The sequence below is a fragment of the Adiantum capillus-veneris genome, chromosome 23 (assembly GCF_014529385.1).
Source record: "Adiantum capillus-veneris isolate H3 chromosome 23, ASM1452938v2, whole genome shotgun sequence".
NCBI lineage: Eukaryota > Viridiplantae > Streptophyta > Polypodiopsida > Polypodiales > Pteridaceae > Adiantum > Adiantum capillus-veneris.
The window spans coordinates 10,793,335-10,806,083 of record NC_140953.1 but is presented as its reverse complement, the minus strand read 5'-3'; positions in this window follow the sequence as shown (position 1 = coordinate 10,806,083).

Here is a 12,749-nt window from a genome sequence, read left to right as displayed (position 1 = left end):
AAGCATCTTAATCAAGCACCTCAAGCATGAAAAACACCTCAAGCATGACAAGCACCTCGAGCTTGGGCCGGGTTCCCACCTCAAGCTCAGCCCTAGCTTACTTAAGGTCAAAGGACTTTTACACACATTTATTGGAGGTCTTCAATGAAGCTAACCCTAAGGTCTTATGCTCCATTGGTTAGCCTTGCTCTTTGATAGACCATCTCCCTTTTGGGCCCCTTTACCATTGGCCCCGTGTTGAGATAGATATATAAGCACATACCTATATCTTAACACTTGTTCCCGTTTATTCTCCCACATTAAGTGATCAATTTAATATGAGAAAATCATTTGGGTTAGTTAGATATTAGATTTTATGACAGCCTATTACTGATGCAGATGTACATGATGTACTTGATGAGGAAAGGGCTGAAAATGAGCAGGCTAGAGGTATGCCAAAATGGCTGTTGCACACTTTGCATGATATTAAATTGGATGCACCTTTGTCTAGTCGTACTTGTTCACGCTCTTGCCATCCATCTTATCCATTAGATTGTTATGCTTTGGTTGTGTCTAGCTTACATGATGTTGAGGAACCTCTGTCTTTTGATGACGCACAGAATTCAAAAAATTGGATGGCTGCCATGCAATCAGAATACAATGCACTTATAGAAAATGACACATGGACTTTATGTGATTTGCCTCCTGGCAAAAAGGCCATTGGTACGAAGTGGGTTTACAAGTTGAAATGCAAGGCAGATGGTGAGATTGATCACCGTAAGGCTCGACTTGTTGCAAAGGGTTATGCACAGCAAAAAGGCATAGATTATGAAGAGACTTTTGCTCCCACTTGCCGTATGACTCTACTGTGCATTTTCTATGTGCATTGGCAGCTCACACATTGTTACTGCTTTCTTGAATGGTGACATATTTGAGGAAGTTAATGTAACGCAGCCTCGCGGTTTTGTCATAAAAGGACAAGAGGACAAAGTGTGCAAATGTAAGAAGGATTTGTATGGGTTGAATCAATCTCCTCGTGCTTGGTATGAGAAAGCTGACACTCATTTGGTCATACGAGGTTTTCGTAACAGTCCAATAGAAAGCACACTGTATGTAAAGCGTGAGAATGATGTACTTCTCATTGTGGTTCTTTATGTCGATGATTTGCTGATCACTGGACCAAATGAGAGACATATTGCTGAATTTAAGGCTGATTTGAATGCTACTTTCAAGATGAAGGATTTGGGGCTGTTGCATCATTACTTGGGTATACAGTTTAAGCAGTGTGATGGTGGTATTGCCTTGTGTCAAAAAAGTTACATAGAGACATTGCTATGTAAGTTTGAACTGGAGGATTGAAAACCTATTGCCACTCCCATGGAAACAGGTTTGAAGTTGATTCTACATGATGTTGGCGATCCTGTTGATGTCACTCTTTATCAAACTACTGTTGGCTGCCTCATTTATGTATGCAACACGAGGCCGGATATTCAGTTTGCAGCCTCATAGGTTAGCAGATTTATGCATAGCCCAGGGTCTAAGCATTGGCAGGCTGTCAAGAGGATTTTCCGCTACCTTAGTGCACTTTACATCTTGGCTTATTTTATCCCAAGGGGGGATCATTGCCGCCAGACTTACATGCTTTTTTGGACTCAGATTGGGCTGGTTGTTTTGACACACGAGTTTCCACAAGTGGTTTTTGTTTCATGCTTGGCAGTTCATGTATATCATGGTTGAGCAAGAAGCAACCTATTGTGGCCACTTCGAGTTGTGAGGCTACGGGGTAGTCATCATAGCTACGGTTGAGTGTGTATGTCTCAGACGCCTTATGGCTAATTTGGGTGTTGGACAGGACACTGCCAACACTATCTACACTGATAGTCAGAGTGCAATGGCAGTTGTGAGGAACCTAGTTTTTCATGCTCGCACAAAGCCATTACCACTAGGTCAGGGAGAGGCTCTCAGCAGGAGAGATAATCTTGGCTTATTTGCCAACATAGGAAAACCTTGCAGATCTTTGCACAAAGGCATTGTCTCGTGAGAAGCTTGAAGCTTTCCACAAAGCTTTGGGCTTACTCCCCTTTGTGGACTGATTATGTCCTCAGGGCATGGCATTTCCCTTTACTCATGTACCAGCTTTCGTTCACCGCATCGTTCCAGGGGGGATTTGTTACCATATACATTTGGTAGTGATGTGTGTGAACACACTAGGACCGCCGGGGCATTTTTTCCTTCTTTAGGAGGTTTTTTCCCCTGAGCATTGTATATATGCCCATCACTCTAGGGCTATCTATCTTTCCTTTGCACACTAAGTAACACACTATCTATTGTGTTCCTTGAGCTTCCTTCGTCTTCTCCAAGTTGTGTGTGTTTCTCTGCAACCTTAATTCCAAAAATTTGACCTACCCAAAATATGTTGTTTACATTTGGTGTGATTTTGTCCAAGTGTTAAAAATGACTTTTGAGCACATGAGGATGGTGAGGATACTTTGCACATTCTAGGTAGTAAGTTTCATTGCATTTGAAGCACTATAGCTACACGTAATTATGGTATTAGGCTTGCGATAAGAAGATTAGCTTTTTGTGTTTGACACACTTGAGATCGATCTAGGTAAGAGCACACTAGACTTGGGTTTTCGAGAGATTAGCTATCTCTTGAAGCCTCCATGCACTACTTGGGTCAGCTATGTTCCATGGATTGCCATTTTATGTATGTGGTTCTTGCTTTGCCAGCATTGATATGGTGAGGCTTAGCAGCTGGCCGACAACCACATGCAACATTGAGGAATACCATGATAGTAGCCCGCTTTAAAAATAACTCATTATTTGAATGGGGTGTCTTCAACTTAGATAATGTATGGAAAATGCTAGAGAAAAAATGACTCTCTCAACTGTCCCTGACATGTGCTTTAGTACTTAGAATGTTGGATGACGAAGGAGTTGCTGTGGAATTTTCATTTGAAATCCCTCAAAGATCCCGTTCGTTTGTTTGCACCAACACCAAGAAATTTCCTTGCAAATTTTATTTGCCTCTCCCTCATCAATGTCACCATCCTGTTATCCTATTTTTAAAGCTTTTTTGTTCCCTCTTCTTTGTAGCCCAATAGTTTCATAGACCGGGCAGAATTTCCCTCGACATGTGTTGTGTGATAGACAATGGAGGAAGATATACAAAACCTATATTGCCATTCTATTCCACATAAGATTACATATGGATCCATTTATGAGGTAGCTATGAGGCTTATGTTATAGCAAAGAAGACCATTACAACACAGCCATAGTACTCATGGGGGCGGGAGAGAGAGAGAGAGAGAGAGAGAGAGAGAGAGAGAGAGAGAGAGAGAGAGATTCATAGCAGACCTACAGATTTCATGGTGGAACATGCTAGGGAGGGAGAAGCTAACTGAATGAGAATAGGGGGGGAGAGAGAATACTCATTAGCATTTAATGGGCACACCTTTGCCTTAATAATATTTTATCTTGTTTATATTTAGTCTATTTTTTGGCATTTTCAAGTCCACCTCATTTCTCCCTTCCCACTCTACCGAGAAGGCTTTTACTTTTTCTCTCATATTTCAAATTAAGCAAGGAAGACCCCTCTCCCTCCTCCCAAAGGGGTGTCCAAGAGACTCCTTTTTGGTACCACCTATACATGCTTTCACCTGACAGCTGCATTGGTTAAGGCAAATGGCATTACTCTATAAGCATACATGCCCCATTTTGTAGCAAAGATTATCTTATGTGGATTCTTTGTCTTTATAGCAAGCTGGCTATAGCCTAAAACCCCATCAACAAAGCTATAGGCTTCCTTTTTTGCAACTCTCTCTATAAGATTTTTAATAGGCAAGGAATAGTTGTCTCTTACAGTAACTGTGTTTACTTGTTTGAGATTCACAAATACGTGTAACTTCCCGCTCTTCTTGGGCACTACCACAATTGGTGAAACCCAATTTGTGTGCTCAACATCATAGATAATATTTCTTCTTTAAGCTTGTCTATCTCCTCCTTGATCTTCCTCGAAAAGGTTTCATTAAGTATATGGACATTTTCTACAAGGTTTCACATCACTCTTAAGGCATATTGTGTGATCTACGCACTTAAGGTCTTTGTATGAACATGCAAACACATCTCTATACTCTCTGAGTGTGGCTATCAAGAGTTACTCTTCCTCCTCTGTGAGGTTAGTGGCAATTTATACCGACTTTGATTCCTGTTCTGTTACCATATACATGTGGTAGTGATGTGTGTGAACACACTAGGACCGCCGGGGCATTTTTTCCCTCTTTAGGAGGTTTTTTCCCCCGAGCATTGTATATACGCCCATCACTCTAGGGCTATCTATCTTTCCATTGCACACTAAGAAACACAATGTGCCTTGAGCTTCCTTCGTCTTCTCCAAGCTCTGTGCGTTTCTCTGCAACCCTAATTCCAACAATTGGTATCAGAGTAGGTTACGTCCTCCCCGCCTTAGTCGCCAACTGCTCCAGCACACGCCTGCTCACTTTCTCCGATTTCAGTGAGGTTTGGCGAGCGTTTGTAGGTTGAAAAATATTTTGGGTGGGCTCGCAGAGCTAGTCTACTCAGATTTCTGATTCGAGCTCATTTCGGCCTCCGTTTCTACTACAGGAAGGTCTGCACAGGCAATTTCGTCATTTTGTGCAGAATTTTTGTCAGTCTCGTTTTCTGCATAACAAGTGCCTTACAGTCTTCTACGGTGTGCTATATAGCACGTGTTGTCCCCTCTTCGTTTCTCCTATTTTTGGGAAGTTTTCACATCATGTGCAACATTTACCATGGCTGACAACAACACAGATGTCTTCAAGATGTTTGCTGCTGAGGACAGGTTGAATGGGGACAATTACCCTATGTAGGCTTATATGACGTTCTTGTGTCAAAGGGCGTCTAGAATATTGTGCAGGGCATTGATGTACGTCCTGGTTCTCAGGATGTAGGCAATGTTGAGGATGTTGCAAGTCTTTCTCCAAGGATTGCAGCTATTAGAGTTGTTTTGCCTACGTCAGAACAAGCTCGTTGGGATGTAAAGGATGCACATGCTCATGCATTGATTGTGTTGTCTGTGAAGCGCACCATTTTTCCTCACATCCGTTCAGCAAAATCTGCAAAACAGGCTTGGGATATTTTGGCTGGTCTTTATGCAAGTCGCAATGAGGCTAAAATTGCTTTGTTGCGTAAAGTGCTGGAGTCGAAGATTATGCATGAGGAAGATGATATGGACAGTGTCCTTGATGGTGTCAAGGATAACAATGAGCAACTTATTTTTACACGTGAAGTCATTTTAGACAGTTCCCTTGTGTAGACTGTTCTTGATGCCGTCAATGTATTTTTGTTGGTTATAGTGCTGAAAGCAAAGGTTATAGGTTGTATCATCCGCAAACAAAATGTATTTTGGTTTCATGGGATGTAGTGTTTATGGAAGATTCTGTTCAGCCCTTGTTGTCATGTACTATAGACAGTAATGTAAGCTCAGAGGACATTTATGACACTTTATTGCCTCTTTTCAATGGTGGAAATACAAATGTAAGTTCCAATGAGGCAAATGTATAGCCTATGGGGGTTTCAGAAAATGTTACAGATCAGCCGATTATTGATGCAGATGTACATGATGTACTTGATGAAGAAAGGGCTGAAAATGAGCAGGCTAGAGGTATGCCAAATAGCTGGTGCACACTTTGTGTGACAGTAAATTGGATGCACCTTTGTCTAGTCGTACTCGTTCAGGCTCTCGCCATGCATCTTATGCATCAGATTGTTATGCTTTGGCTGTGTCTAGCTTACATGATGTTGAGGAGCCTCTGTCTTTTGATGAAGCACAGAATTCAAAAAATTGAAAGGCTGCCATGCAATCAGAATACGATGCACTTATAGAAAATGACACATGGACTTTATGTGATTTTCCTCTTGGCAAAAAGGCCATTGGTACGAAGTGGGTTTACAAGTTGAAACGCAAGGCGAATGATGAGATAGATCGCCATAAGGCTCGACTTGTTGCAAAGGGTTATGCGCAGCAAAAAGGCATAGATTATGAAGAGACTTTTGCTCCCACTTGCCGTATGACTACTGTGCGTTTTCTATGTGCATTGGCAACTCATTTTGGTTGGGATGTACATGAATCAGACATTGTTATTGCTTTCTTGAATGGTGACATATTTGAGGAAGTTTATGTAACGCAGCCTCGCGGTTTTGTCATAAAAGGACAAGAGGACAAAGTGTGCAGATGTAAGAAGGCTTTGTATGGGTTGAAGCAATCTCCTCGTGCTTGGTATGAGAAAGCTGACACTCATTTGGTCAAACCAGGTTTTCGTAACAGTCCAATAGAAAGCTCATTGTATGTAAAGCATGAGAATGATGTACTTCTCATTGTGGTTCTTTATGTCGATGATTTGCTGATCACTGGACCAAATGAGAGACATATTGCTGAATTTAAGGCTGATTTGAATGCTACTTTCAAGATGAAAGATTTGGGGTTGTTGCATCATTACTTGGGTATACAGTTTAAGTAGTGTGATGGTGGTATTGCCTTGTGTCAGAAAAGTTACATAGAGACATTGCTATGTAAGTTTAGACTTGAGGATTGCAAACCTATTGCCACTCCCATGGAAACAGGTTTAAAGTTGAGTCTACATGATGTTGGCGATCCTGCTGATGTCACTCTTTATCAAACTACTGTTGGCTGCCTCATTTATGTATGCAACACGAGGCCGGATATTCAGTTTGCACCTCATAGGTTAGCAGATTTATGCATAGCCCAGGGTCTAAGCATTGGCAGGCTGTCAAGAGGATTTTCCACTACCTTAATGGCACTTTACATCTTGGCTTATTTTATCCCAAGGGGGGATCATTGCCGCCAGACTTACATGCTTTTTTGGACTCATATTGGGTTGGTTGTTTTGAACGCGAGTTTCCATAAGTGGTTTTTGTTTCATGCTTGGCAGTTCATGTATATCATGGTTGAGCAAGAAGCAACCTATTGTGGCCACTTTGAGTTGTGAGGCTACGGGGTAGTCATCACAGCTACAGTTGAGTGTGTATGGCTCAGACGCCTTATGGCTGATTTGGGTGTTGGACAGGACACTACCAACACTATCTACACTGACAGTCAGAGTGCAATGGCAGTTGCGAGGAACCTAGTTTTTCATGCTCGCATAAAGCCATTACCACTAGGTCAGGGAGAGGCTCTCAGCAGGAGAGATAAGCTTGGCTTATGTGCCAACACAGGAAAACCTTGCAGATCTTTTCACAAAGGCATTGTCTCGTGAGAAGCTTGAAGCTTTCTGCAAAGCTTTGGGCTTACTCCCCTTTGTGGACTGATTATCTCCTCAGGGCATGGCACTTCCCTTTACTCATGTGCCAGCTCTCTTTCACCACATCCTTCCAGGGGGGATTTGTTACCATATACATGTGGTAGTGATGTGTGTGAACACACTAGGACCGCCGGAGAAGTTTTTCCCTCTTTAGGAGGTTTTTCCCCCCTGAGCATTGTATATACGCCCATCACTCTAGGGCTATCTATCTTTCCATTGCACACTAAGAAACAGACTCTCTATTGTGTGCCTTGAGCTTCCTTCATCTTGTCCGAGCTCTGTGCGTTTCTCTGCAACCCTAATTCCAACATCTTCTGGTTCATTGAATTCTATGTGCTTGGCTTTCTCATGACCATCATAAGATGTTTTTGGTTCTTTAAGTTCCCGAATTGATTGTTGAACTATCATATTTCAATCTTGTAGAATGTATCTCTTGTAGTGAGAGGGGTGCGTCAATTCCATCGGTGTCTGAGACCTCTCTACTCTCCATCTTTGTTGTCCATCTCTGGTTTTTGGTTCGCTTTGTTTCTTGGGATTTTTTCTTGTTGAAGCAGGTTTCATGTATCCCTATGTGATCTTATCCTTGATACAGTCTATTGCTCCCACCGGCATCAAATATTGTGTTTTATTCCAAGAGACATAGGTTTTCCTCTCATTTGCTTTTGTTTTCTCTCTTGTTTCACACAATACCTTTTTTATCTTGGGATTCTTGGTTGGGAAAATCATAGAAGATTGCCCCTTTTTCTTTTAGTTTTGTTTTATTTCAAAAATACTCGATAGCTCATCCTCTATCTCTATCTCTAGAAGAACATAATCTTGTGAATCTTGGAGCTCTTCCTCATTTTTGGATTGCTCAAATCTCTAATGGGAATCTACAGTCACTAACGCATACTGCTCACGAGCCACAATAGCCGCAGGGGCTTGTGCAGCTCAACAGCCAGCGCATGTAGTCCACACCTGCAGAAGGCTACAACTCACCCTACCCACTACTCTTGTGCTTGACGGTTGCCACCCGCTTGATGACGTTTAGTATAACATCTCATTTCATTTAACCTCTTCCCCCCCCCTTTCCCCCCTCTTAGTAAGGCTAATTACAGAGGTGGACAGTGACAAAGCTCTTCAGCAACGGCTGCAATATTTTCTCCGACTAGGCCAAATCCTCGGGCATTGATGGCAATAATATTGATGTGTTTTTAGGCTTTCAATTTATTCTTTTTACTTTGCTTCATTTTATTTTTGTACCCACACGTTATATTAGATTCATAAGGATTGTATATGTTTGGTCCCGTATCCCTTTTGGAAAACGGGTCATATAACATTTCATTTCATTTCGCTCTTTCTTTCCCCTCCTAGCATGCCTACCTATATAGGTGGACATTGATGACGCTCTTCAGTGCCATATGTCTGTTTCCTAGCATTCTCACGTAGTGACGATGATGGTAATGGTTTACTCCGGCAATTTTAGACTTTTACTTTCAGTCTTTTGGTTTACTTAATTTTATTTTTGTACCCAAGCATTGGTTTAGATCCGCAACCATTGTATTAGTTTGGTCTCATGGCATTTTGAAGACGGTTAATATAACATTTCATTACATTTCTATCTCTCTTCCCCCCCCTCTCCCCCTTCCCTTTTGGACCATGATTGATATCAATACTGCAACCACGTTGCGGACCCTACCTTTGTATTCGATTGTCCCCAACCTCACAAGTCGATCGGCGTCAATGACCTCTTACCCTCCACACACACTCATTCGTCAATTCCGATGATATGCGCATACACACTCACATAAACACACACACACACACACACACACATACTGTAAGTCTTCTATATGGTCTTACATGGCTTGGAGTTAATGTTCGTGGCTACGCGGTGTGAGATTTGTGTGTCTATATTTAAGGTGGAGATACCATCGAAAGTAGTTCCTACGAAATTTTTCACGCAAAATTCTCTTTGAGAGAGTAATGGTGGAAATCAAACTTTGGATCAGAGTAATCATAGCAATGTTTGTGGATTGAGTTAGGGCTTGCCAAAAAAAAAATTCCTAACCAAGGAAAATAAGGGCACACCTAAAGCTCTTTTGGAAGATTTTCAGGTATTCACACTAAAACTTGTCAAACTTTGCCAATTTACTTGAAGGAGGGCATGGAATCTAGCCGATGTTTTGCTATTTTAGCTAGTTTCAATAGCCCTGGTGAAATTTTACTGGCTTCCCATTTTCTTGCGACAACAATCAATGGTTTAAAAACTTACTCACATATACAGTCCACCTCACCGATATCAGACACCCATCTGTACAACTTGAATCTGTACTTTGGTTTGTTTTAACTTGTATAACGTTACTCAAATGATGAATTTTTCTGTTGACCTTTATTTTCAAGATATTGTTTAGCATTTGACGATTTGGATACTAGTCACTTCTTCAAACCACCTCCAGGTACGTAATTTATCGTTGTTTTCCACGGTATTTTAATTCTCCTTAATGAATCCATTCCTATATATATATCTATGGCTATCATATTTCTTAAGATCTCATCAATTATGCAACATATCTCATATGCCTATACTGCAATGGCATCCCCCAATATACTCCTACAATATTACTCAATTTCTCTACTTGCTTGGAAGTTTATTTTGTTGGTGCATATATTTAAGGACACAAAGTCAAGCAGTTTGCAATAGGGATAATACCATTGGACAATTTGAAAGCAAAAAGATTTCTTACTTCGTTATATTTCCTTATGGTATATGAAATTAAGCATCCTTAAAGTTCTGGATTGTGCTTGCACTACATGTACTTTCTATTGAGAGGATTTTGCATTAAGCTATGCAGCTACTCATATGAGCTGCGGTGCTTTGAGGTAGTGAACAACAATTTGTAAGTACTCTGCTACTCAACTATACTTCAATGCAGTGTCACACAGGTAGTACATTTTTGTCTTTTTTATGTCTAGCCTAGTCCATTGGTCACCAGCACACAGATTCGCCGATTTAGGCAATGTGTAGATACTCATCTTGGTGCAGATCCCCCGATTTAGGTAGCACATTGAAAATTACACATTCATGATTTTTTAAACAATACCAAATGCATATTCATCGATTTAGGCAGCATTAGTGCAGATTCTCCGATTCAAGCAACACGTCTTACTAGTGTAGATTCGCTGATTTAGGCAACACCAATCACAAATTCATGTTGCAGTGGCTGGCCATCGCTGCAATTGGTATGATTTTGTTACCCGGGTATACAAAATGAAGGATATTTGAAATTGGATTTGAAATGGGTATATGTTGGCAGATATGTGGATATGTTGTTTAGTTTCATTATTTTTACTATATTCCATTTTTTTTACATCGATTTCTAATCACTATTTTTGACAAGTATCGTTTGCAGATTTCTTATCTTTGCAACTGAGGACAGTTGCTTTCCAACAGAGAGGTATGTTATGGAATTGATATTTTACTATTTATTGCAACTAACATGTGGAAAAGGCTTGACCGAGGTAGGCTATTGCAAAAGGACATTATATTTTATGTACATTTTATTCAAGTGCTCTTTTATGAGTTTTGGCCATTTATGACCGGCCGGTCAGTTCGTACTCAATTTGACCATTCAAGAAATCTATAAATGAAATACATGCAAGAAGGAAATGGTCACTCTTGCATGTGGGAAGATTGCACCCAGTGTCTATGTATTCTTCCCTCTTCTTTTCTCTTCTCTTCTCTTCTCTTCTCTCTTGTCATGCCGGTGTAGCACTCCGCTCTAGGAGGTGCGTCGGTGCATGTTCTCTTCCCCTCTCTCACTCGCTATCTCTCTTTGTTCATGTACATCGTTGATTATGTGCTATGCAAGGCATCAGGTATGCAGACTTGTTCATTTATGCTTAGCAATATGTTGTTTCGGATATTTTGCAGGGCAGCCAAAAATCCGTCTATAGCATTCCAAGTAGACTTTGAGATGTTCCCGCCCCACACTTCAACTCCATAAAGAAGAACCGATGTTACCAATGCGTCAAAAAGGTACTTCTTGAGAACCCAACACTTGTGTGTGTGTGTGTGTGTGTGTGTGTGTGTGTGTGTGTGTGTGTGTGTGTGTGTGTGTGTGTGTGTGTGTGTGTGAGAGAGAGAGAGAGAGAGAGATTGTATTATCGTCCTTGGAGCTCAAATATGACCTATGGGATCAAAGTTACATGTGATGTAGTATGTGTGTGGCCGATGAGTGACTCTCGATGCTCCAAAATTATGGTGATGAGAGTCACAATGGAGAGCCCACATTGTGGTTGGGGGAGGAAAGTGTGTAGGTCTAAGTCATGGCTAAAAATGTGAAGGAATCAAGTTCGGATCTGACCAAAAGTTGAGAACTCTAGTAGTGTGTGGTACTTAGACTCTCGAACTTGCAGCGAGCATAATGTACACAGTTGATTGGACTCTTCTCCATTGCCCCAACGCCCTGTCTCACATCGAAGGGAGTTGGAGCTAAGTCGAATGACTACGATAGTGTGTATCACTCACAAGGGGATAGGCTCAATCATGTAAGTGTGAGTACGGTTTCCTCTTTCAATGAAGAACATGGTTTTGTAGTTGGGCGCAATATGGGTGGTGTAATGTATGAAATACATTGGCATTGTAGAAAAGCTTCATTCACCTGCAAGTCAATTGAGGCATCATGTAGCAAGTGTAATGCATCCCATCTCCCAAACCACTTCTTTATGTCTTGCATCCATCCCGTGCTCAAGATCTTGCTTTTATGCATCTTTTGAACTTTTTTGCTTGCTTCCCATGAAATTGTAGGAAGTTGATGTGAGGGGTTTTGATGCATCTTTATCATGTACTCCATAACCCTTTCCATGCCAATTGGAAGAGATCCCAACTCAAGAAGTAGGACCATATATGGTGTTTGTGTCTTAACTTGGAGAAAGCTTGTTAAAAAACGTTTTTGCACATTCTCAAACTCTTTCCAAGTAGACTTTGAGATGCTCCCGCCCCACACTTCAACTCCCTAAAGAAGAACCAGTGTCACCAATGTGTCAAAAAGGTACTTCTTGAGAATCCAACACTTGATGTTCCCGCAGTACACATGTTCTCAAATGCATAGTATACTCTCTTTCCCGCTTCCAAACGTTGCATAGCACATTCATGCCACTTATGATTAGCCTGAACCTCAAGGCCAAGGTACTTATAGCTCCCAACAGCTTCAAGCATCTCATTGTTATACACAATGCATGGCTTCTCCTTATGGTTGGTTTTCACAAGCATAACCTTTTTTTTTTATTCATTCACAATCATCCCACTATGCAAGCAAAAGTTCTCAAGGACAACCATAAGCTTTTGTGCATCTTCTAAAGTGTGTGCTAGAAGCACTACATCATCCGCATACAACAAAAGCATGATTACCGCATTGCAAATAGTGACCTCTTAAATTCCTTCTTCTTGCATAAATTCAAGTACCA